The following is a 23,709-nucleotide window of genomic DNA, read 5'->3' on the forward strand; positions in this document are numbered from 1 at the left end:
TGGGTGGCCCAGTTTCGTGTTAGCTCTCTGTGTCCTGGGAGGAAGTGGGGGAATCCTGGCCCATCCCCTAACTCCACTCTGGGTCTGCTGTCTCCATGAAAACCAGGCTGTCCTCTTGTTCATTCATTCATCCTTTCAGTAATATTCATTGAGCACCTTCTCTGTGCCAAGCACGGTGCTGGTACCAGGGACACAATCATGAGCCAAAACAGACAGGGCCCTGCCCTTCTGGAATCCATGTTCTACTGGGAAGAGAGAAATGAAACAGATATTCCCAAGAATCAATGTATAGTGACTAGCTGTGCTAAGGGTAGTGAAAGGAAGTTATATAGAGCAGTAAGAGAATAATGGAGGCACCAGGCTTAGTCTAAGGAGCACTGGTGGTGCAGTGGTTATATGCTCAGCTGCTAACTGGAAGGCCAGCAGCTCGAACCCACCAGCTACTCTGAGGGAAAAAGATCGGGCAGTCTGTTCCTGTAAAGATTTCAGCTTAGGAAACACTGTGGGGCAGTTCTGCTCTGCCATAGGGAGTCACTATGAGTCAGAATCAACCGCACAGCAAACAATAGGCTTAGTCTAGGGATTTGGCAAAGCTTATCAGAGGAACTGTGGTCCTCATGGGCCCAGGAAGCTCTTATTGCCCTCATAATCCAGAAGTTACCGCTGTGGCCCCCCTTTTGCTTAAGGGAACTTGAGTGGATTCTGTTCCTTGCAACCAAATGATCCCTAGAGAAAGGTCAGTTGAACAAAACTCTTATGAATCCAAAGGAATCCACATCTAATGGAGGAATTCCAGGCACTAGAAAATTCCAGGCACCAGGGGAGATAATTTTTGAAAGAAAAGGGCCTTTTCATTGCTTTTTAAATATTGTTGCCAACATTAAGCCATTCCTGACTGAGGGGATGCTTGTAAAATTTGGGCAGCAGAGCAGCGGCCCCTTTGGTTGGAGGGAGGGCTGCACATGGTGGTGGCGAGGGTTCCTGCCTCTTCCTGCCTCAGGAGCACAGACAGGATGGCATTAATTCCAGGCCTGGAGAAGAGCAGGAAGCTCTGCTCCCAGGAGCCCAGGCACAGCCCTCTGGCTTTCCTGGGAGTTTCCCTGTGTTAAAATGCATTGGCTGTGAGTCAACATTTCCCTCGCAGCAGGGGCCTTTGTGCCCGAGATCCTTGGCCTCATTTCCTTCTCAGGACCCAGATGACTGGCAGGCGGCAGTGAATGACAAGCCCCCCAAATAAGGGAGGGGGCTAGAAGAGGGGGAAACAGCCCTGGCTTGGCAACAAAGCTCTTAGCTTTGGGGCCATGAGAATAGCTTTTCTGGGAAGTGCATCTAGAAGGTGCGTCTCTGGGTGGGTGTAGGGGAGCTGCCTGTAAGTCTCAGGGAAAGCTGAGCCGTCAGTGCCCGGGGAGGGGCTCACACTGGCAGGGGGAGGAGCCAGGCTGGCAAGGGTGTCCTGGGTGGTTCTGAAGCATGGATCGACAGTTCCCTGTCCCCCAGGAGGCAGGCAGATGGCCAGGATGCCATCTTGTAGCCCCCTCTGGACCCTAGCACCTATGGTTTTTCTCTGACCCTGGACTGGGGATTTGAAGATCTGGGTCCCAGGTCCAGCTCAAAGCCTACCTGCTGAGAGGCCCAGGTAAACTGTTTGAATTCTCTGAGCCTCAGTGTCCTCATATAAAAATGGAGGGATGAAACTCATGACCTCTTCCACCTCTTTGTGAACTCTTCTTCCTTCTTATGCATTTATAACTAGCATTGACTCATTTTTACTGGTGTCAGTGCTAATTTATGACATCAAATATAAGTTGGAAAACAAGACCATTTGCCATTTGGTTGACAAGCTTCCATGGAATGAAAAACCTCCACATTTGGGGGTGGTTTTAAATTCCATCTCTCCTTCCTACCCTCTCATATGCAACCTAAAATGTACTTGTAGCTTGGAGTCACAAAGGTTAACTCAGGCCAGGTGGGCAGAATTTGCCACTCATGGGAGCTGTGGTTGGGAAGCAAAGACTTTTACTTGGATTGGGTTCTGTGACAGTTTCTTAGTTTGTGAGATGTCTGTAGTTTTAGGAATTTTTGTAGAAGTTTGTGAATTTTCTGTTTAAACTTTTACTTTGGAATAATTTTAGATTTACAGAAGTTGCAAATATAGTACAGTTTTACCTAATGTTAAGATCTTACATAACTATGTTACATTCATGAAAGCTGAGAAATTAACATTTGTACAATACTGTTAACTAAACTACGGGCTGTTTTTGGATTTCTCATTTTTTCCACTAATGATCTTTTTCTAGGATCCCAACTAGAATTGTTGTTGTTGTTAGGTGCCATCGAGTCGGTTCCAACTCATAGCAACCCTACAGGACAGAGTAGAACTGCCCCAAGCTAGGGTACTGAATGACATTTAGTTGTCCTGTCTCCTTAGTCTCCTCTGGTCTGTGACATTCCCGTTTTTCTTTTTTTTCCACCATGACCTTGACACCTTTGAATAGTTCTGGTCAAGTCTTTTGAAGAATGGCCTTCAACTTGAATTTGTCTGATTGTTTCTGTCTCCTGATTAGACTGGGATTTTGGATTTGGGAGGGAATACCATAGAGATGATGTGCCCTTTTTACTGCATGGTGTTAGGGTACCTGATGTCAATATGGCTTATTATCGGTGAGGGCAACCTTCCCCACCAGGTTAAGGTGGTGTCATCAGATTTCTCCAGCGTAAGTGTACTGTTTTCCCCTGTCCATTTGTTAGAAGCGAATGTGCATATTTTTTATGTTTTAAATTGGTGTGGGAACATTGTTTCCCAATCCCAGTTCCCGTCAAGAAAATGTCCTCCTGCCCTAACAAGTCTGATTCTCTGAGACTGAAATGTAATCATTATAAAAAGTGCCTTAGGAGGTAGTGATGGGTCTAAGGAGGTGCTAGCAGGTTGAAGGTATGCCTCTAGCTGAGGTCTGAGGAAGGTCAGAGAGTGGCTTGGGGCAGCAGCAGGTGAAGGAGAAGGAGGGGAGAGTGGGAAGGCAAGGTGGGCGATATGGAGCACGTACTCGGCTGGGGTGGAGGAGCAGGCTGAGCAAGGAGTTGTGAGGATGGAAGATTTAAATGGAGCCTGTGGCAGATTAGGGGAAGAGAGGACACTGTGTGAATGGGCATTCACACCCAAACTCTCTCACCCATTGGTTCCATGAAGCACCCTCCCGGGTTAGGGGTACAATCTGTGGCCAGAAAAGGAAGGCTGACTGATTGGCCTGTGTGGTTCTTAGACTATGGCTTTGACCTCAGGGTCAGCTTCATGACCCGAGGTGGGCGAGAACCTCATTCAGGCAATGTCCGCTGGTCTGCTTCCGGGGAGTTTTGTATCTGGCCATGTGTGCCTGGGCCTAAGAACATCAGCACTGCCACTGATCAGAGGTAATCTCACATCCTCTGTAAGCAAGAGGCTATCTGCAGGGATGGGCTTGTAGGAGATTTTTCTGTGGGCTCATCTTCCATATTGACCCACTCTGTTTATCTGGGGGGTGTCCCTGGGTGGCACTAACAGTTAGGTGCTAGGTTACTAACCAAAAGGTTGGCTGTTCGAACCCACCCAGAGGCACCTTGAAAGAAAGGCCTGATGATCTGCTTCTGAAGGGTCACAGCCATGAAAATCCTAGGGGGTGCAGTTCTACTCTGCACACATGGGGTCGCTATGAGTCGGAATTGACTCGCCTTGATGGCAACTGGTTTGGTTGATTTGGGGCCAGCCATGAAGCTGCTGTTCAAAGGGGAAGACTCTGAGTCACTTTGCTGCTCTCTTCAAGTCGCAATGACTTTTAACAGGCAACATCTGACAGCGCGGGAGCCCCTTGCAGCCCTGGGTGAAATTATGATAACAAGAGAAAAAAGCTATTACTGCCACCATGCTTTCATTATGCAAATGATATTAAGATAGGCTGTGTGGATCGCCCCTGGCTATGCTATAATCTCCATGCAGTGATTATAATGTGTCAAACTTAGTCATTTTGATTATGACATGTTAATTACATGCCATCCTCATGTAGACATGAATATTACTCCCAGTCAGACAAAACACAAATTGGGGCCATTGTTAGTTGCTTAGTTGTGTGTGTGTGTTTTAACTTTTGTTTTTATTATTAAATGGATTAAACGATTTAAAAGATATGTAATATTGCAAACTAATTAAATACTGGCCAGCTCCTCTGTGCTCCGCTGGGTGGAGCGAAGAGATGCGTCTCACTTGGACTGCTTGGGTTGCATTTTTGTGCTCTGGGTGCCGTTGGCAAAACAGGGTTTCCTGGGAAACAAGAAGCGTGGGTTGTTGGGATGGAGGTGGGAGGGAGTCTGATGGGGGCTGAGGGGTGGAGGGGATGGGTGTAACGTTGGTAGAGTGGGATGTCAGGGAGCATTTGAAAGCTCTAGGACGAGTGGAGAGGAGTGATAGGAGGGATGTGATAGGATGACTAATAGGGATGATCGAGCTGGAAGGACTCCTTTTGACCCTCAAGTCTACTCCTCCTGTCACAGATGAGGAGATTCAGGACCCACAGAGGCAAAGGATCTAGTCCGGGGTTACCTGCTAGACTGAGAAAGAGATGGGATTAAAGCATTGCACTGAGCGCCAGAGCTTGGAATCACCGTTTCCCTGTGGCTGTGGAAAGGTTGGACCACCCTTAATGGAAAAGCCTACATCTCCTCCAAGTGACCACTGAGAGGGGGTCTTTGGCCCATCCAGTCGTGGGTCAGAATCAAGTCCAAGTTGCTCAGCTTGGCATCCATGGTCCTTTATAATTAGGCCCCATCAGTATATCCAGTCAATTCCGACTCATGACAGCCCCGTGTGCGCAGAGTAGAACTGCTCTCCGTAGGGTTTTCGAGGCTGTGACCTTATGGAAGCAAATCACCAGGCTTTACTTCTGAGGTGCCTCTGGGTGGGTTCGAACCACCTAGCGTTTGGTTAATAGTCGAGCCCTGAACCAATTGAGCTATCCAGGGATTCCAATCGGACCCCAGCCTACCTTATTTTCAGGCTTGTCTGCTAGTCTCTTCTCTCATAACTCTACTTCTATACGAATGTCTTCTACTGCATTGCCCTCCAGACATACCTTGACTCTTCATTCCTTTGGGCCTACACAAAATCTGAAATAATATTAACAGCTAGTATTTATTTAGTATGTTTTTACTGGTATTTATTTACTGTGTTCCAGACACTACTCTAAAAAAAATGTATACGGATAGATTCATTTAAACTCACAGCAACCCTATCGAATATGTTTTATTATTATTCCCACATGACGGGTGAGGAAACTGAGGCACTGAGAGTTTAGTCAGGGCAGTCTGCCTCCAGGGCCACACTTCTAACTTGTAGAATATGTTGCCTCGCTGGACTATTTCTTTCTTTTCTCCTTTAAATTGCATTTGTCATTCAAGGTCCACATCACTTCACCCCTTCCCAGGGAAGCTTTCCCTGCTGTAGGAGACTGTATTATTGTTCACAAGAGTTTGCTCTCCTTCCCTGGGGAAGTTTCTATTTCCCTGTCCCATTGATGGAGTCTCTGGGTGGCACAAATGGTTAAGTGCTCGGCTACTAACTGAAAGGTTGTCAATTTGAATCCACCCAGAGGCACCTAGGAAGAAAGCCCTGGTGATCTACTTCCAAAAGATCACAGCCATTGAAAACCCTGTGGAGCAGTTCTACTCTGAAACACACGGGCTTGCCATGAGTCAGGAATCAACTCAGCAGCAACTGGTTTTGTTTTTGGTCCCACTGATGGCAAGCTTAAACACATGACTTGATTTGACCAATGAAATATAGTGGAAAGGACAAGTATTACACCCAAGCAGAAGCGTGACGAGTCAGTTCTCTCTTTTCCCTCGACCTTGACAACCAGAAATGTCCTAGGAAGAGACTGCTCCGTTAGCCTGGGCTCCAAAGTAAAGGTGTGGAGCAGAGCAGGTGACTCAGGAGAGCGAGTTAGAAATAAATCAGATATACACTCTTGCTGTTGTAAGCCATGGATAGTAAGGAGTCATTTGTTGCCCTAGCATAACCTAGACTGTTCTAACTGATACACCTGCCCACCCATCTCCAAGGAATCCTCTCCCCACCCCTGTCCTCTTTCCTCTAGCGCTTACTCTCTGTACCTCCTGGCCTGTCCTGACTCCCATTGCTAGCTAACAATGTGTCATGCTACTCTTTCTCTGAACTGTCAATGTCTTGAGGGCAAGCAGTGTGCTTTACACTCATCTGCTTTCTCCTGCCCCCTTACCCATGCCTCCAACAGTCTTAAGCACTCCGTCAGTTCTCAGTATATGAATATCTCTTGAGTTTTTATTCAACGATTTTTTGATCAATGAGGACACTTTACTGAGATCTCATGCGGCCAGGCAGGGGCTCAGGTGGCCCAGTTCCCACTCGTCTCTACCCTCTTAAGATCCAGTCTCCTCTCAAAGCCACCATAGGTGCCTTTCTCCCTTTGTCCAAGTGCTGGAGACCTGGGAAACAGTGGGGATTCTCACCTCAACACGAGACTTCTCAGGGCTGGGAGGGACTTAAAGGGCAAAGAATTCAACTACCAGGACCACCCTTGATCCCTTCCATGACACCCCATTCAGGATGACATCCAGCCTTGACATCTCTGGGCCCTAGCTGTCTTATCCCCAAAAGTCGGGGGGCTGGACCAGCACATCTCTTTAGGTTCCTCCCAGCTCTAAGACCTGTGAGTCCAGGCTCTATTTATAGAGCAGGGGGAATGGAGCTGATACCTCTGTGACCTCCTTTGATGTCACTAGGCTGAGGAGTGGGTGACCCCGTGGGGATGAGATGGGAGGGGGTAGTAGTCAGAATAGGGTAAGATGGCATCAAGGCCAATAGCCAGGGCAAGCAAGACACTCATCTGAGACCAGAATGGTCAGCATCCAAGGAGGCGGTCCTTGCTCTGAAGGTGGTCTCAGGTGTTCACCTTAGGTCCGTGCGTTGGCGCCTTCCCCTCCCAAGTTAATGCTTTCTTACCAATCCAGGCTCTTTTAGGAAAGGGCCCCGTCTATGCCTGTGAGCTGTCAGCATCCAAGTCTGAAGCTGGGACTTTCACCAGTAGGTGTTGGAGGTAAACTCATCTGTGTAAGCAAGCACACCTTAGAAGTCACCGGGAATTATACAAACAGCAGGGATCATCATTGGAATATAACTTCAACAATGATGGTACAATGCGCTGTTCTGCTGTGATGAAATGTGTCATTAAATATAGAAATAGATCAAACACTTTCCTATTGAGATTCTCTGGCACCACGTATCTAGGTGAGGAGCTGAGTAGCTGTGAGATCACAAAATGTGCAGGAGGCGGGAGGAAAAAAATCCCTCCCTAGGGAGATAGACTTAACTAGACTTATAAATAGCCTGATCACAGCTTGTCTGATTAATTTGGGGAAAAGGAGTAAAGTATTCTGCCAATTCATCAAGTTTCATGCTTTTAAAGCAGTTGCTAACGTAAATATTAGCATCCAAAATGAACAAATTGTCTTTCGTAATTAAATGCCCTAATTTACAGGTTCCATTAGCAGAGAACAGAGAGATAATTTTCCCCTTAAATTAACTTTTTCCCCTTTCTCCTATCTTATCTTTATAGTATACATCAGAGCAGTCCTGGTGGTGCAGTGATTAAGAGTTCGGCTGCTAATCAAAAAGTTGGCAGTTCGAATCCACCAGCCTCTCCTTGGAAACCCTATGGGGCAGTTGTACTCTGTCCTATAGGGGCACTATGAATCAGAATCGACTCGACAGCAACGAGTTTGGTTTGGTTTTGAGTATGGACGTATTTGGGGAGGGGCTGGGAGGGAGTCTAGGTCCCTGAGTGGCACAAACGGTTTGTGCTCATCTACTAACTTAAAGGTCGACAGTTCAAACCCACCCAGTGTTGTCATGGAAGAAAGGCCTGGTGATTTGCTCGCATAAAGATTATAGCTAAGAAAACCCTGTGGAGCAGTTCTACTGTGTAACACATGGGGTCATCATGAGTTGGAATCGACTTGATCACAACAGATTTGGTTTTGGGTTTGGGAGGGAGTTTGGGGTTTTGCTCTCTCATGCCCTGAGTGCAGAGGCCTGAGTTAGTCCCTGAAACAGAGCTCAAAAAGAGTAGAGCGAGTGTCTGCCCCCAGACAGCTTACCCTCAAATGGGTGTGGCAGGGTGAATGTAACACTGGAAAATGGCCATCTTGGGGGCCGCTGGCAGCCTGGGCTTGTGGCAGGGGCCATGAGTTCTCGTCGTGACCATGTGAGATCTGCCTTCTTCGGTTGTCTCTTCCTAGCCTGGGAAGTGTCCCTTGGGAAACCTGCAATGAGGGGAGGTGACCGTTGACCTGACCCCAAGGCTTGCTCCAACTGCTAAGTCATCCAGTTTGGTGTTTGCAATACCTTTCCCTTTCAGATCTTCTCTTATCCCACAGAACTCCGTAAGGAGCCTAAGATTGTGCCCTATTGCTCAAACCCCTCAGTTGACAACTCCTCGTGGAAGTGCTAGTAGCTTCAAAGGCAAGTCTTGGAATGTTCACACTTTCATAGGTAGCTAGAAATTCAAAAGCCTGCATGAGCCAAACGAATCAAGCTTAAGTGCTAGAGTGCTGGGGGCAGTGTTTGGATCTGAGGGTCTACCTTCACTCCTTGAGTCATACCACATTCTCTCTCTTAAAAAAAAAAAACAAAAAACCAAACCCGTTGCCACTGAGTCGATTTCAATTCAGGGTGACCCCTTACGTTACAGAGTAGAACTGAGCTCTATAGGGTTTTTTTGGCTGTAATCTTTACCGAAGCAGGTCACTAGGCCTTTCTTTTGTGATGTCGCTGGGTGGGTTTGAACTGCCAACCTTTCGATTAGTAGCTGAGCACAAACCATTTGTTCCACCCAGGGACCTTTCTCTATATCCGTTTATAATCATTCTCTATCATCTTGTTTTATTTAATCAAATGGAAGCCCTATGTCTCCTATTATCCCTACACAGGACTGGGACTCGGGTAAGGTGAGTGAGGTGCCTTGTGTGCAGAATTAAGAAAGCACTGGATCTCAGTGGGGTGCATTTGCATGACCCTGAGAGTGAGTTCCTCCTTAAATTTTGCACTCTAGGTGCCTGGCTTGCCTCACCCTAATCCTGACCCTGATGCTTCAATACCCCCAAGGGAGGTGGCAGAGGTATCAGCCACACTCCCCTTCTCACAAGTTATTCCACTACTGTAAACACTGAGCTGGGACTCATAGACCTTAGAGCTGGGAGGACCCTGGAGAGATGCTCTGGTCCAGCCACTGATTTTTGGTGATTGAGGCAGCTAGGGCCCTAAAGGACTCATTTAATTTCATAAACTTTGTCATGGATTGAACTGTGTCCCCCAGAATTATGTGTCAACTTGTCTAGGCCATGATTCCCAGTATTGTGTGGATGTCCTCCATTTTGTGATCTGATTGTCCTCCGTTTTGTGAAGTGTTGTAAATCTTAGCCTCTATGCCTGTGGTTATGATCCCATTTGGGAGTGAGCTGTCCATTATGTTAATGAGACAAGATTAGGTCATGTTAATGAGGATTAGGATGGGATGCAACACCCTTAATCAGTTTACAGCCCTGACCTGATGTAAGGGAAGTTTCTCTGGGGTCTGGCCTGCATCACATTTTATCTTACAAGAGATAAAAGCAGAGAGAAGTGAGCAGAGAGAGAGGGACCTCATTACCACCAAGAAAGAAGAGCCAGTAGTGGAGTGTGTCTTTGGATCCGGGGTCCCTGCACTGAGAAGCTCTTAGACCAGGGGAAGATTGATGTCAGGACCTTCCTCCAGAGCCGACAGAGAAAGAAAGCCTTCTCCTGGAGCTGGCACCCTGAATTCGGACTTCTAGCCTCTTAGACTGTGAGAGAATAAATTTCTGTTTGTTAAAGCCACCCACTTGTGATATTTCTGTTATAGCAGCACTAGGTAACTAAGACTCACCTGAAGGGAGGGGAGGAGTGAGAGCTGTGGGCTCCTGCTGTCAGGAACCCCATCAGCTTCCTTCCTAAATGTGAGTCCCCATCCCTTGAGAATGAGAGAAGAGGCAGGAGCTCTTCATAGAGACTGTTGGCTGACTCTTGTTTTTCAAGACCCACTTTCCTTTGAGAAGCTTCCACGATGATTACTGTTGCCACTGTCATGTTTCCATATTTATGTCTTGCTTCTAACTTGGTCACACAAATCTTCTCTTAAATGCAGGTGAGTCCAAGCTGGAATATTTAGATGAGATTTTATTAAAGACATGGGGATAACAAAAGGGAAAGAAGAAAAACAGAAATGAGATCATGTAGCTAACAAAGCTCAGTTCATTCATCTTCATTTAACCAAAAAACTCAAACCAGTTGACGCTGAACTGATTCTGACTCAGGGCAACCCCATGTGTGTCAGAGTAGAACTGCACTCCATAGGGTTTTCAATGAATGATTTTTTGGAAATAGATCGCTGGGTCTTTCTACCGAGGTGGATCTGGGTGGACTCGAACCTCCAACCTTTTGGTTAGTAGCGGAGCACTTAACTGTTTATACCATCTTCACTTGGGATCCTCTGAAGAGCGGCCCCTGCCTGCTTCCAGCCACCTCCATGGTGCAGAAGCCATCTTCAACCTCTGCCACCTGGGACCTCCTTTGAGCATACCTAGATTCCTGTTATTTTAGACCAAGAAGAGAGAGAAGCCCAGCAATGGAGTTAGGAGTTCCCTTTCTGCGTTTGAAATGGTGACTCAACATTTAGCATTGATTCCAACCTCCTTGTAATGTGTCTTTCTGAATTTCAGAGCCTGGAAAGCTAAAAACTACATTTCTAAGATTACCGCGCAGTTAAGAGTTGTGATTGAGAATTCAATTCTGCCCATTAGATGTACTTGGGTGATATTTGGAAGACGGCCCTGAGACCAGGGCCATTTTCCTGAAGTCTTGACTAATGCTGCAGGAGAGCAGGGTGTGGAGACATGGGGTTTTCTGCAGCAGAGTCCCAGTACCCAAACATAAGCTCTATGGGTGTTGAGAGGCACCTATGGTGAATGCAGCAATGACGTTTTCACCCCTGGATTGCACCTAGAGGGGTTGCTCTTAAATTCACTAGATGCAGCGTGGCCTCCTGAGTCTCACTTTTCATACTCCTGGGGCTGGTCAGGTTGTCATTGTTGTCCATGTTCAGAATGTAATTCCTTAAAGGTTATTCCTTAAAGGTCCCTGGGTGGCACAAGTGGTTTGTGTTCAACTACTAACCGAAAGTTTGGTGGTTCAAACCCACCCAGCAGGGTTGCAGAAGAAAGGCCTGGTGATCTGCTACTGTAAAGATTACAGCCAAGAAAACCCTGTGGAGCCTATTTCTACTCTGTAACACATGGGGTCACCATGAGTCAGAATCAACTCAACCACAATGGGTGTGGTTTTGGTTTGGACACAAGGGTGGGAATACCTAGAAATGGGTGCCTACCACACATGCTTTACCGTTTTTGGCAAGGAGGAATTATTATGCATATTTTGTACATAGTAAATGTTAGTAGGCAGCACACTGTACCCAGAACTCAAATCTTCTAACCCCTGAGCTAACAGTGTGGGCTGACCAATAGATTTAAACGTTTAATTTGGAGCTTGATGTCTAAAGAAGTTAGAGATATTTCCATCCCTTAGATATTGCAAGTTGAGTATTTTAATTGCTTTGATGACTGGAAGAAAAAAAATTCCAGATCTGAAATAATATTTTAAATATATTCTTGAGCCCACGATGGGTGCTGACTTTGACCCTCTTGTGCCCTGTGTCCTAGAGTACCTTTCTATCTGTTCCTCAGATCAACTCTGCCCTCTCCTCTTTGCTTCTCCAGAAGGCGAAGAGCAGGCTACCAGCCCATTAAGATAACTTTGGAACCACTTAAGATGGGCTATTTCAAAAGGTACCAAATTCCCTGATCTTATAACTGAACCATTTAACTAGATCATCCTGTAAAGAGAAAATGCGTTAAAAATACCAGTTAATTACTTTTTTTTTAATTCCCAAGGCACAGATAAGTCCTAGTTAACTGTCTTTGCACATTTATATATTTAGACATCAGAGTGTGAGCCTATAGCAGTCATAGCGAGTCAGCAGGCCTGTAAGTAGATACCTGACTTTAAAGCAATGAGACTGTCTTCCTCAGTAACTTAGGGACTCACCTGTATGAATGCATTGCCTCAAAATATAGGTTATGGTGAAAGACCCTGGGAAGAAAATTCTTGTACCAAGGCTGTATTAGCAATTCTTCTATGGAAGTACACATTTGTTGGCCTAAGCAACATGGTGTACCTTGATTGTTGTTGTTAGGTGCCGTCGAGTTGATTCAGACTCACAGTGACATTATGTGACAGAGTAGAACTGCCCCATAGGGTTTTATTGTCTGTAATCTTTATAGAAGCAGATTACCAGGTCTTTCTCTTGTGGAGTCATTGGGTGGATTTGAACTGTCAGCCTTTCAATTAGCAGCTGAGCACTAAACTGTTGCACCACCAGGGCTCCTGTATCTTGATTCCAAACCAAAACCAAACCTGTCACCATCGAGTCAATTCTGACTCATAGAGACCTGATAGGACAGAGTAGAACTGCTCCACAGGGTTTCCAAGGAGCGGCTGGTGGATTCAAACTGCCAACCTTTTGGTTAGCAGCTGTAACTCTCAACCACTGTGCCACCAGGGCTCTGTACCTTGGTTAGAAGTGTCAATACTAAGAAAAGTTGACTTAGCCTCAGTTTTGCCATGAAATGCCGGGTAAGTAAAATCCAAAAGCAGGTTCAATTTACTCCTTGGGGAAAATTAGCATTAAAGAAGCCCAGGGACTAAAAACTTTAATGAAATCATACAATCTTAGAGCTAAAAAATTATAATCTTCTTTCCCTCCTGTCTTTGGACTTTCACACCGACAATAGACAAAGGGCCATTGAGAGGGCCTCTAAAATTCTATCCATATTGCATCACGTGCATCAGATACAACTGGTTGTCATGAGCTAGTCCAGCACTTAGTTTACTTTTCAATTGACATTTCACTGTTTTTAAACCTAGTGGCCCCAAATGTTTGGAACCAAATATGTATTGACATACCTTATTTATTACAGGTGCAAATAAGCCTCCCCTCCAAGACCTAAAGCAGGTCCCAGCGTACTGGCTTTGATTCATATCCCATTCAGGCAACTTGCTGAATGTTCTTTTTTTCCTTCATCAGTTTTTATCCCTTAGCAAATTGCTAACCAAAAAGTCGGCAGTTCAAATCCACCAGCTGCTCCTTGGAAACCCTATGGGGCAGTTCTACTCTGTCCTATAGGATCCCTATGAGTCAGAATTAACTCAAAGGCAACGGGTCTGTGTTCAAATCTATATTTAGTTCAGTTCAGCAAACATTACTGAGAGCTATTGTATACTGGACACCTTGCTGGAGCCCAGGGACTCACAGATGAATGGGATACACTTCCTGTCCTCAAGGAGCTCACAGCCTGTTTGGAGAGGTAGACACACGTTGGTAACATTTGCATACTGCGTGGTAATTCAGTGATAAGATAGGGGCATGAAGCCAGTCGAGGGGCAACTAGAAGGGATGGGGGAGGCTTCTTGGATTTCACTTCCCCTTCTACCTATTATCTCATCGCTCTGTTCCTTTTCGTAAGAAAACTCTTCAAAAGGCTTCTCTATATTTGCTGTCTCCAATTTCCCTCCTTCCATTTTCACTTGAACTCACCCAATTTGGGCTTTTGCCCCCCTCTTCTTTACTGAGACTGTTCTTACCAAGTCACAGATCCTTCTGGATCTAATAGCCAGTTCTCAGTCCCTTATTTGAACTCTCAGCAGCATAAGATTGAGTTGATCACTCTTTCTCCTATAAAGACTTTCTTTTTCACTTGGCCTCCAGGACACCCCAGTCTCCTGTTTTTCCTCTGGGTGCTTCTTCTCAGCCTCATCTCCTTGACCACCGAGGGCAGGTTCTCCACGGCTCAGTGCTTGGACCTCTCCTTCTCTGTCTACACTCTCTCCATTGGTGATCTCATCCAGGCTCAACTGTACGCTGGTGACTCCAATAATTTTAACTCTAGGCTGAACTGCTCTCCCAAATTCAAGATTTGTATACCCAACTACTTTCTAGACATTTCAATTTGGATGTTTAACAAGCAATTCAGATTTACCATGTCCCATACTGAGGTACTGATCTCCTCACCCCCAAACCTGCTTTCTTTGCCTTCTTCCTGTTTGTTCAGTTAATAACAACATCATCCTTCCAGTTGCTCGAGTCAAATGACTCTAGAATTATCCTTAATCCTTCTTTTTCTCTCATACCTCACATTCATTCATCAACAGCTACATTTATCTCTACCTGAAAAATACATCTAGAACATGATCTCTTCTCTTCACCTCCACTGCCACTATTCTAGTCCAAGCCATTGTCTTCTCTTGCCCAGAATATTGCAATAGCTTCCTCTTCTTTGGTCGCTCTGCTTCCATCCTTGCCCCTTTTAGATCTATTCTTAGACCCTGACTCATGGAGACCCTGTGCACAAAGAGATTGGGCTGTTGTTATCCATAGTATTTTCATTTGTTGATTTTCTGAAGTAGTCTGTCTTAGTCTGGAAGCTCTGCCAAAACCTGTTCAGCATCATAGCAACACGCAAGCCTCCACGGACTGATGGGTGGTGGCTGCCCTTAAGGTGCATTGGCTAGGAATTGAATCCTGGTCTCCTGTATGGAAAACAAGAATTCTACCACTGAACCACCAATGCCCCTATTCTTAACATAGAAGCCAAAGACAGATCATGTCACTCCTTTGCTCCACACCCGACACCCGCATCACATGACTCACATCCTAAAGTCCAAGCCAAAGTCCTTACAGTGGTCTGTATGTCTTCGGAGGATCTGCCATTATCTCTGACCACTCTTCCACCTCCTTTATCCTCCCCAGCCACTCTGCCTCTTGCTCTTCCTTGAAGGGGCCAACCAGTCTCTGGTCTTGGTGTATTGCACTTCCTTTCCCTTTAAGTGGAATACTCTTCTCCCACCAATCTACATGGCCCATTCCCTCCTCTCCTTTAAGCAATTTGGCACTAAATACCCTATTAAGATTGCACCTCTGCTATCAGAATACCCTATCCCCTTTCCCTGCTTTATGTTTATCTAAAGCACTTATAACTTTCTAATTTACTGGATGATTTGCTATTTCTTTATTATCTGTTCTCTCCCCTACCCCACCTCATGAGGGCAAGGATTTATTTTTTTAATCTGTTTTGTCTCTGCTCAACCCCAGTGTCCAGAATTGTACCTGTCCTTAGTATGTACTTAAAAATAATTGTGAAATGAATGGTGTCTGAACTGAGTCTTAAAGGATATGTTGGACTAAGCAAGGCAGAGGAAGGAGCCCTGGTGGCACAATGGTTAAGCACTCAGCTGCTAACTGGGAGGTTGGTAGTTTGAACCCGCCAGCTGCTCCAATGGGAGAAAGGTGTGGCAATCTGTTTCCTTAAAGGTTACAGCCTTGGAAACCCTATGGGGCAGTTCTACTTTGCCCTATAGGGTTGCTGTGGGTTGGAATCTACTCAACGGCAATGAGTTTTAGGCTGAGGAGTTTTAGGGGAAGGGGCTGTTTTCTGTATGGAGTCAACACCTGGATTGCCATGAATTGGATCTGCTAATGAAATGGGTGGGGGTCTCCTGGTGGTAGAAACCCCACAGGGACCAAATGTATCACTAGATGATCTTTGTCACTTTCATTTATCATTTGTCAGGTACCATTTGCAAGCACCACAATTTGTTTATATGATATGAGTGACCACTAGATTCTGCTGAGTTACAGCAATGTGGAAGCTGATAGTCAAACATACCCTGGCAATCTCGTCAGAGGAGAAAGTCTATTATCTGTATATGTAAACAAACCTGCATGATTGCCACCTTGATACTATTGTTGTCACTATTATCATTTTTGTGCAGTAGTTGCAGTGAACCTTCTCCATGCCACCCACCACACATTCTTCAGTCCTAAGTACAAGTCCTAAGTTCACGGCTCTTACCTGCTGCTGCTACCTCCATTCGATCCCTAGTTAAATTAAAATGAGCTGGACTCCTCCCCCACCCCCATCTCCATCAGTGCATGGATTTCCTCTAAGCTCTGTATGCCCACTCTGTGTCCTCACCCCCATGCTCTGCTGCTCCCAAGGAACTTGGAACCTTGGAGGGAGACACATGAAGTCGTGAGAATGTGTGTCAGGGTCAGAGTAAACCGAGTGGTGATGATACCGAGTGCCTCCAGCTCCACAAAACCAAAGTAGCAGCTGGTACAAGGGACTTGGTTAGACTTAAGGGCAGGCAGTATAGACTGAAGAGTCCCTGAGTGGTACAAGTGGTTAACACACTTGGCTGCTAACTGAAAGTCTGGAGGTTCGAGTCCACCCAGAAGCACCTAGGAAGGACTGGCAATCTACTTCTGAAAAATCAGCATTGAAAGCCCTATGGAGCACAGTTCTGCTTTGACACACATGGGGTCACCATGAGTCGGGGTCGACTCGATGGCAGCTGGTTGGGTAGTATGAACTGAAAATAGAGGTAGAAGGAGGAGGAGCAACTAATATTTCTGATCTGTTTTTTAAGCCCAAAACCTGCTATGAGGGGCTCTTTGAGCTCCAAAGGTGCTATTCAAATACCTGTAGATATGAACACTTCCTAACACACCCCAAAGGCAGCCCTTTTCCTGCCCACCATGCCTCCAAAGATGGGGGAGAGCATGGATCTGAGTGAGCTATTTTATATCAGGCTGCCTTCTCCTGGCCTGACCCATTTTCTCCAACTACAGTGTGACTCAAATAATCCCTGCTCTGCTCTCCATCTTGCCTAGAGGCTTCTAGAGTTCATTAGATTAAAAAAAATCTATAAACTATTTTGAGCACCTTGGAGGTAAGTGCTCTATAAGTACAATGTAATAATAATAATGCTACAATAATTACCTTGATTAATTTATGCATAAGACAAGAAAAAAAAGATTCTTAATTAAGGAACATTTCAACACCAGGCCCCATATATTGAAAAGTAATACCACCAGCAGGGATTCTAACCCTGGGCCAGTCTACAAGGATAATGAGGCACCACCCTCATTGCGAGTGCCCTCTGAGTGTTTTGTGTTATGAGTGGATGACTAGCTCTGTGGCCCACAGAATGGAGGGTTAGAAGATGAAAGAGATGAAAGAGAGGAGTTTAGTATTGTAATCACATAAAACAGACACTAAGTTAACATGATGATACTCTTATTGGGCTGCAAGTAATTAAAAATCAACGGTAAACTAGTCAGTAACATTAATAAAATGAAATAGCTTTTTTTTTTAAATTTAAAAAAAGTCAAAACTAGTATTTATGGAATCACCTGTAGGTAGGCATAACTCTTGGCTGGAAGCAAAAGTATGTGACCTGCCCTCTCACTACTATTTAGGTTCCTAAGAGCTACTAGGGACAAGATATGTGCTTTGGTGTTGTAGGCATATTGCAAGGATACGTTGGAATGTGGAATGGCTCAGGATATGTCCTCATCAGCCACAAAGTTCTCCCAATATGTAGTTCTTCTAAGACTCAGATGTGCATCGTATCTCATAGAGAAATGAATAAGTAGTTCAGTATCACTCAGACAACAACCACAAATTCTATGATCCACCTTCTGTTTGTTCAGCCAACATTCAATCTTCTCAAACAGAGGATTTGATTGGGTCCATCTGCAGGATTCAGTATGAAGTGTTTCTGTGTGGCAGAATATAACTCAGGCTATTTTAGGGCATCCTGGGGCCTGGGCCATTTGTGTTTGTTTCAGGCTGTGCACTGCCCTGGATCAGATTTAATATGGCTAGGTTGTTGTTGTTAAGGTGCTGTCGAGTTGGTTCCAACTCATAGTGACCCTATGTACAATAGAACGAAACACTGCCTGGTCCTGTGTCATCCTCACAATCATTGTTATGCTTGAGCCCATTGTTGCAGCCACTTTGTCAATCCATCTTATTGAGGGTCTTCCTCTTTTTCACTGACCCTCTATTTACCAAGCATGATGTCCTTCTCCAGGGGTTGGTCCCTCCTAATAACATGTCCAAAGTAGGTGAGACAAAATCTCACCATCCTTACTTCTAATGAGCATTCTGGTGTTCTTCTTCCAAGACAGATTTTTTCGTTCCTCTGGCAGTCCACATTATATTTAATATTCTTTGCCAACACTGTAATTCGAAGGCATTGATTCTTCTTTGGTCTTCCTTATTCATTGTCCAACTTTTACATGCATATGAGGTGATTTGTAAACATCATGGCTTGGGTCAGGTGCACCTTAGTCCTGAAAGTGACATCTCTGCTTTTTAACACTTTAAAGAGGTCTTTTGCAGCAGATTTGCCCAAGGCAATTTGTCGTTTGATTTCTTGACTGCTGCTTCCATGGGTGTTGATTGTGGATCCAAGTAAAGTGAAATCTTTGACAACTTCAACGGATAAACGGGTAAATATTTTCTCCGTTTATCATGATGTGGCTTATTGGTCCAGTTGTGAGGATTTTGGTTTTCTTTTTGTTGTGGTATAATCCATACTGAAGGCTGTGGTCTTTGATCTTCATCAATAAGTGCTTCAAGTCTTCTTCACTTTCAGCAAGCAAGGTTGTGTCATCTGCATAACGCAGGTTGTTAATGAGTCTCCTCCAATCCTGATGCTGTAATGGCTAGGTAACAAGGGTGATGTAACCAACAAAATGTGCTGCCATTGTTCTAACACCCTATTTTGTGGGTGTCTTTTTTTTGTGGGCCACCTTTCTTGAAGGTAACCATGTATGTGACAGGTCAAAGCCTCTCCTTTAGCCTGTCCAGTACAACTTCTAGCCCCATCCTGTGGGGATGGTTAGAGGATCACTGCGAGACTAAGACAAGAAGTGATATGTCCCTTGTTGATCCCTGAGACAGGCTGGTGGGGATTAAATTTTTGGAGCATGGAGTTCACGATGCCCCTCAAATCACACTGCCCAGGCCATCGGGGTCTCAGCGAGCCCGAGGGACAGGACAGGCATGTGGCTTTACACTAGCAGAACCACCTCAGGCTAGGTTCATGTTTAAGCCTCATTTTCTAAGTCACCTATGGTAAGCAAGTCTGTGAAATGAATCTTTACTTCAGAGCTGATGTGTGTGCCCGTGCGTGTGTGCTAAAACTTGTCTTCAAACATTGTATCTTTTTCTTCAGCTTGCTGTGATGTTATGATGTGATGTAACAAATCCCATAGCCTGAGGTGGTGGTGATCGTTAGTTGCTGTCCAATCGATCCTGACTCATGGCGACCTCGTGTGTACAGAGTACAGCTGCCCAATAGGGTTTTCAAGGCTGTGACCTTTCAGAAGTAGATGCCAGGCCTGTCTTCCAAGGTCCCTCTGGGTGGTTTCAAACTGCCAATCTTTTGGCTAGTAGTCGAGTACTTAACTGCACCACCCAGTCTGAGGAGTTCCCCAAAATGGTCTCGTCCAGGGCGCCTTTGGTTTACTAGTTCTTATTATCCTCATCCTCACTGTAAAGATGGGCCAAGTGATGCTCAGAGGGGAGGCAGGACTTACTCAGTTCCCACAACTGATGAAAGAAGGAATTGGTGCCAGAACCCAGCCCTCCTGCCTTCTGTGGCAAGGCTTGCCCCCGTTACAGAGACGTAGTGGTAAAGACCCGTATCTCTCTCCCTCTCGATCTCAGCTTTATACAGTTACTGCCTGCCATGGCTCAGGGGTTATCCTGGCTGATGTAAAACCTTAGCTTTGCTCGGGTACTTACAGGTGTGCCTGGCTTTATGCAGTGGGGCGCTGCTAAAGGAATTATATATACATTGCATCTCTATAAATGGAATTTTATCTAAATAACTGAGAAAAGACTGGAACACTTTGGTGAAAACTCTAATATTCTCATGCATAATGGTCAAGCGCTTGACTACTAGCCCAAAGGTTGGTGGTTCGAACCCACCCAGAGATGCCTTGGAAGACAGGCCTGGCGATCTGCTTCTGAGAAGTCACAGCCGTGAAAACCCTGTGGAGCACAGCTCTACTCTGACACCCATGGGGTCGCTATGAGTCAGAATCGATTCAATGGCAACTAACAACAACAACGTATTGTTTGTAGTTGCTAAAAGAAACATACTTTTACCCATACTCTCAGTTTTAGGCTCATTCACACATGCGGTTTAAATTCTTGGTAATATGGCAAGGGTAGAAAAATACACGAATCTGTACATGGGTGTACGAGGCACAGGCACTGTGAGTCTGTTGGCATATAGTTCACACCCGCAGCAAAGGGAGCATGGTGGCCCAGCAACCAGGACACATGGGTTCTCCTCCCACCTCGGACACTGACCTTGTGACTTATCCCTCTCTGGGCCTCAGTTTCATTATCTGCCGAATGAAAGGGCAGCATCGAGTAATTTCTAGGTTTTAGTTCCCATTCTGGCACCATATGACTCCATGCATATTCATGTACACAAAATGACCCTCAGCCACACGGGAAGTATGGCCCTGCCTGAGGTGATTTGCATGGAACAGAAATCAAAGCCCTAAGCCACAGAGAGGAAGCTGCAGTAATGGGATTTCAGCGTTCTCATTATGAGAAGGATGGAGGACAGTGTAGGGGGTGGGAGGGAGGTCCACCAAGTACCCCTGGAATCACACCCTGCATGTGGGCCCCGATCTGCGCGAGGCCTAGCTGCGCATGTGGCTACAGCAGACACACAGCGTCTACCTCAGGCTCCAGGTATAAACTTAGGCGGTCTGTGGGCTCACTTGTGGCTGGCTGTATAGTTTTAGTGCCCAAAACCAATTTTAAATAAAATAAAGGAATCCCCCTAAATATTCTGTATGGGGTTTTCTTTGTTTTTTTAGAGGGACATTTTAAGACAAGTTTCACACAGGTTTAGCCGAAAGGGAAATTAAACTCTACATTTAAATGGAGATTACCCACAAAGGAATCCATTAGTTTCAATATTTCTCAGCAGGAGGGCTCAGAGTTATTTAAATAAGTTTAGATATTAAACCTAAAGTAGCCATTAAAGCAATGTGGATGTGTTTGCCTGTTTTTTTTTTCCCCCAGAAAAAATTTTTTTTTTCCAGCTGACTGAAAAAATCCATTGCTTAACCAATGGAGGATATTTTAATACATTAAAAAAAAAAATCCAGAGACTTTTTAATATAGCACTTCCTTTGAATTTTTAAGTACCATATTACAGCGCATTTATTATAGCCAAGTGTCATCTTTTGGCCAGATTAAACTCCAAGTGTTTTCCCTTCCCCACCCCTGCCCTTGGCAGACCAGCGCTAATATAAACACCGACATTAAACCCTACTGGCAATGGAAGAGTCTTTGATTGTCATCGAGATTATTTTAAAAGTTATTTAGGTCCCCCGTTACAGCTCTGCAAACCACTGAGAAAATGTTGCGCTGGGTTTCTCTTTGCGACATTTCTTTGGGGATTCATAAATATTGATTGTACCGTAAAAAATTGATGGAATCTTGAAACAGACTGCAGTTGAGGCAGCTGGGGAATTTACTCAATTTTTCTCAATCGCTGCAGTCTATAAAAAGAGGAGATTTTGCAAATTGTTTCTCACCTTGTCTTTTTAGTATTTAATAGCTCTCAATTCTATAGCCTTCTGAACCATGCACTGGGCGTGTTTTCCATCAAAACAGAATCAGGCCTATTCAATGGGAATTAAAAGGTGGGGGCAGGTTATGAAAGGGATAAACTCTGCCCCTTTCTCCACCCTCTCTTTTCCTCTCTTCCCACCTTCTCTCTGCTTGGAGCATCCTGGTGATTTTGGTCATGTTAACCCTGTAGCTACCCCACAGATGCCCAATATGACCCCTTCTCCACTCTTCCCAGGGCCATGATGGAGATAAGGTCAAAGAAATGAATGCCAGTGGCTCTCTCTGTGGTCCCACCTTACACCAATCCAGGCACTTCCCTGCTCCCTCTTTTTTAAACAACAAAGTCCTTCACCATCCTAGCATTCAAAGCCCATTGACACCAGGGTTGGAATAACCCGTAAGCAAGGTATACATCGGCTTACATTAAGCAAGGTACGCATGGGCTTACTTGTGTTTACTTATAATCTGTAGTGAACAATTTCACATGGGTTGACGTGGTGAAAAACAGGTGAAATTGTTCACTACAGATTAGTAAATTTGCACATGTAAACCCATGCGTACGTTGCTTATTGAGTAATCCAGCCCCGATTGCCACCATCTGGCACCAACCCAAGCCTCTGACCTTATTCTCACAACTCCCCTTCTGGAACCCTAGTTTCTTTGATCATGAGTCCCCTGACTCTTCAAACCTACATCATGCATTTCTTCTTCAGGACATTGGCTCATATTTTCCTGTCATATCTAGAATGGCCTCCTTACTGTCTCCTTGTGTGGTAGGCAGAATAACCCAAACCCCAACTAAAACCATTGCCATCGAGTTGATTCAGACTCATAGTAACCCTATAGGACAGTGTAGAACTGTCCCACGGGGTTTCCAAGGCTGCCACATCTTTCTCCTACTGTTCAAACCACCAACTTTTTGGTTAGCAGCTGAGCGCTTTAACCACGGCACAACCAGGGCTCCTTAGGCAGAGTAATGCCCCCTCAGATATGTCTACCTTCTAGTTCCAGGAACCTGTGACTGTGTTTGGTTACATGGCAAAGGGAAATTAAGGTGGCTAATTAGCTGATTTTTTTGAATTGGATGGGCCCAATGTAATTACAAGGGTCCTTATAGGAAGAGGGAATTGGAAAGAGAGTCTGAGAGTCAGCAGTATGGGAAGGACTTGACCAACATTGCTGTCTTTGAAGACTGCGACCCATGAACAAAGGAAAGAAGGTGTCCTCTAGAAGTTGGAAAAGGCAAGGAAATGGATTCTCACCTAGAGTCTCCAGAACAAACACAGCCCTGCCCACACCTTTAGCTTAGCCCAGTGAAGTCTGTGTTAAACTTCTGATGTACATAACCTGTAAGATAATACCATTATGTTGTTTTAAGCCACTAAATTTGGTAATTTGTCCCAACAGCAAGTTGGGACACCTTTCTAAATCCTCTGGATTCTTCTTACTTCCTCTTCTTTGTGAAGCCTTCCCTGACTAACAAATGCCCCCATCAGCTTTCCCTTCTCTGACCTCTTTAACTCTCCTGTTACTCCCTGGCTCCTAGACTGCATTGCAACAATTCCTCAAATTGTTATTTATTCCATCATGTATGTCTTATTTTTCTAATATTGTCGTTGTTGTTAGGTGCCGTCGAGTTGGTTCCAACTCATAGCGACTCTATGTACAAAAGAATGAAATACTGCCCAGTTCTGCGCCATCCTCACAATTGTCATTATGCTTGAGCTCATTGTTGCAGCCACTGTGTCAATTCATCTCTTTGAGGGTCTTCCTCTTTTTCACTGACCCTCTACTTTACCAAGCTTGATGTCCTTCTCCAAGGACTAGTCCTTCCTCATAACATGTCCAAAGTATGAGAGACAAAGTCTTGCCATCCTTGCTTTTAAGGAACTGTCATAGATTGAGTTATGTCCCCCCAAAAAAGTGCTTATCGATTTGGCTGGACCATGATTCCTGGTATTGTGTGATTTTCCTATATGTTGTAAATCCTGCCTCTATGATGTTAATGAGGGAGGATGGGTGGCAGTTGTGTTAGTAAGGCAGGACTCAATCTACAAGATTAGA

Source organism: Trichechus manatus, unplaced genomic scaffold (genome assembly GCF_000243295.1).
Source record: "Trichechus manatus latirostris isolate Lorelei unplaced genomic scaffold, TriManLat1.0 scaffold00272, whole genome shotgun sequence".
Lineage (NCBI taxonomy): Eukaryota > Metazoa > Chordata > Mammalia > Sirenia > Trichechidae > Trichechus > Trichechus manatus.